This window comes from Suncus etruscus, chromosome 8 (genome assembly GCF_024139225.1).
Source record: "Suncus etruscus isolate mSunEtr1 chromosome 8, mSunEtr1.pri.cur, whole genome shotgun sequence".
NCBI lineage: Eukaryota > Metazoa > Chordata > Mammalia > Eulipotyphla > Soricidae > Suncus > Suncus etruscus.
In genome coordinates this window covers 102583557-102587080 of record NC_064855.1, presented here as the reverse complement: position 1 = coordinate 102587080, position 3524 = coordinate 102583557, and the positions used below count along the sequence as shown (strand labels likewise).

Sequence of the window (3524 nt, the reverse complement as noted above, 5' to 3'; positions counted from 1 at the left end):
CCATAATTCTTGAACTCAGATGTTTTCAAGAGATAAGAGTGTTGTTGATCTTTCATATCACTTCTTTCTGGATGGTTTTAGATGCTTTCTGGGTGGATAGTTATTAGGATTACTTAATGGCATTTGAAAGTATTTATCACAAATTAATTTAGCAGTACCTTAAAATATTAAAAAAATATATTGAACCAAATTAAAAGAAAATCCTAGCTGGCTAGACTCTGCTCTAGGGCCCCCAGCCACCACCATTCGGAGCCCGCAAGCCCGCGGCTGACCCTGCCTGCCCAGAGACCATGTCCTGAGGAGGCCGATGGCGTAGGCTGTGCACCGTGAAGCACGGAGGGGCCTGGCCTGCCACTGCAGCCAGGCCTAGCTACTGACAGTCAGACAGAAGGACTTTGCACGTTTTGCATCTCTCCTGAGGAAGTCAGACTCAGCCAGCATGAAGCCTGAACCGTGTTTCTGGCCTGATTTGTAAACCGTGATTTGCTAACTATGTGCAAAGTGGAGGTTATAGCCTGGAGACTAAAACCGTACTTCCTGCCTGACATAACTCACTTCAAGAAGTACACAATGTCAGAATGTGGAATCAAGTGGGCCTGTGAATAGTGTACGTATGAAAACTGGCTGTCCGCGATCAAGTGTACCATGTGTCATGCCCAGAGACCAAGTGGGACAATTATCACAGAAGATCCCTTTAAGAGCGGCTCAAGTGATGTTGGTCAAGACTGGGACCCTTCGAGCACCGAAGGGGGGAGCAGCCCATTGATCTTCCCAGACTCTAGTGCAAGATGGAGGGTAAAGTCTACATACAGCATGGAAAATGCAAACAAATGGTCATGCCATATGTGTACGTACTTGAACTGGACGAGAGCTATTCGATGTACCCAGTGTTTATCCCAGCATGGAACCTGGAGCCCTACCGAGTCCCCGCAGTCCTCAGGATCTGGCTCAAGACCAGTTGCTTTTTCTGTTGATCCTTGTGAGGAATACAATGACAGAAATAAACTCAACACAAGGACCCAGCACTGGACTTGTTCTATTTGCACTTACGAAAACGGGGCCAAGGCAAAGAAATGTGTTGTGTGTGATCTTCCCAGACGGAATACTCTTGAAGCAATAGAACTGACTGAGACGGAAGAGGCATCCTCCATCATCAATGAGCAGGACAGAGAGGGCTGGAGGGGGGGCTGCAGTAGTGGGATCAGCCAGAGATGGTCCCCGCCCACCACTAGATGGGACTCAGAGATGAACATGGACTTCCAAAGGATTGAGCTGGCCGGGGCATTGGGCAGCAAGGAGGAGTTGGAAGTGGATTTCAAAAAGCTAAATCAAATTAAAAACAGGATGAAAAAGACCGACTGGTTCTTCCTCAATGCTTGTGTGGGGGTTGTCGAAGGTGACCTGGCTGCTATCGAAGCATACAAATCCTCAGGTGGGGACATCACCAGTCACTCACTGCAGACAAAGTGTGCCTACTGAACCAGCCTTCAGTTTCCACATGGGCTACACGCTGGTGCATCTGGCCATCCACTTTCAGAGGCAGGACATGCCGTCCTGCTCACTGAGGTCTCTCAGCAAGCAGCCAAGTGTATCCCAACAATGGTTTGTCCTGAGCTCATGGAGCAGATCCAGCATCAGATTGCCACTTCTTTGCACCAGAGAAAGGGCGACTTTGCCTGCTACTTCCTGACGGATCTGGTAACATTCACGCTGCCAGCAGATATAGAAGATTTACCTCCAACAGTCCATGAAAAATATTTGATGAGGTGTTTAATACAGACGTTCAGAAAGAGCTAGAAGAAGAATCCCCCATAATAAACTGGTCTTTGGATACATGAAAAAATGCTCCTCGTCACTAATCATCAGGGAGATGCAAATCAAAGCAACTATGAGATACCACCTCACACAGCAGAGATTGGCACACATCACAAAGAATGAGAACAATCTGTGCTGGTGGGGATGTGGAGAGAAAGGAACTCTTATCCACTGCTGGTGGGAATGCCGTCTAGTCCAACCTCTATGGAAAGCGATATGGAGATTCCTCCAAAAACTGGAAATTAACCTCCCATTCGACCCAGCTATTCCACTCTTAGGAATATACCCTAAGAACACAAGAATACAATACAAAAACCCCTTCCTCACGCCTATATTTATTGCAGCACTATTCACAATAGCCAGGCTCTGGAAACAACAAGGATGCCCTTCAACAGACGAATGGCTAAAGAAACTGGTACATATACACAATGGAATATTATGCAGCTGTCAGGAGAGATGAAGTCATGAAATTTTCCTATACATTGATGTACATGGAATCTATTATGCTGAGTGAAATAAGTCAGAGAGAGAGAGAAAGACGCAGAATGGTCTCACTCATCTATGGGTTTTAAGAAAAATGAAGGACATTCTTGCAATAATAACTTTCAGACACAAAAGAGAAAAGAGCTGGAAGTTAGAGCTCACCTCATGAAGCTCACCACAAACAGGGATGAGTTTAGTTAGAGAAATAACTACGTTTTGAACTATCCTAATAATGAGAATGTATGAGGGAAATAGAAAGCCTGTCTAGAGTACAGGTTGGGGTTGGGTGGGGAGGAGGGACATTGGAGATGAGAATGTTGTACTGGTGATGGGTGGTGTTCTTTACATAACTGAAACCCAAACTCAATCATGTATGTAATAAAGTTGTTTAAATAAAAATATTTAAAAAAGAAAAGAAAGTACTTTGGGAATATTTTTATATACTATATTGTCTTTCTGAATATTTTAATTTTTAGATCCACCATTAAGAAAACTATAGAAACAGCATGCTTTAAAAATACTACTAAAAATCCAAAGGGAATCCTAAATAATTTTCAGATATCTTCTTAGTAAATAGAAATTTTACAAAAGTTTTAGTGAATTAAAGGGAATTTATTTCTCACAGATATTGTAACTGAGAAGGCTAATTCGAGATAGCACAAGCAGAGATGTTAATTGGTATGACATTCTCTTTGGTGTTTTAATGATCAAGTTCTCATTACATTCTCATATGGGGAAATAATTCAAAACTTTAGTTTTATATTTTTAATTGAATTAAGGAGTTAAGAAGCTGTTAATAGTTGTTTTATCCATCTATTCACCAGTGTTCATTTCCTGCCACAAAGCCATACATTCAGAACAGCAGAGATAGAACAGATTCTTCTTAAAGTAAGCATATATATATATATATATATATATATATATATATATATATATATATACACACACATATACATATATATATATATATATATATATATATGGACAAGTCATGTCTCTTTGAACTTCTGAGAATGGGCTATAATTTTTAAAAACACAATAGGAATAGTGTGGGTAAAGAGGTGGAGAAAAGGGAATCTTTGTTAGCTGTCAGTAGGAATATGACTCATTATCTTATTGAATGGTAAAGAGAAACCATATAAACCCTTGAAGAAGAAATCATAGCCCAAAATACTCTTAGTGCTTCAGAAAAACATTTTCAGGCTCAAAACCTTTGTCATTGCCAG

The 3524-nt window shown here is 41.3% G+C and overlaps 1 pseudogene; it reads left to right on the top strand.

The window, feature by feature from the left end:
- Positions 1-356: 356 nt before the first annotated feature.
- LOC126015997 (ubiquitin thioesterase Zranb1-like) lies at positions 357-1838 on the top strand (annotated as a pseudogene).
- The last annotated feature ends 1686 nt before the right edge of the window (positions 1839-3524 follow it).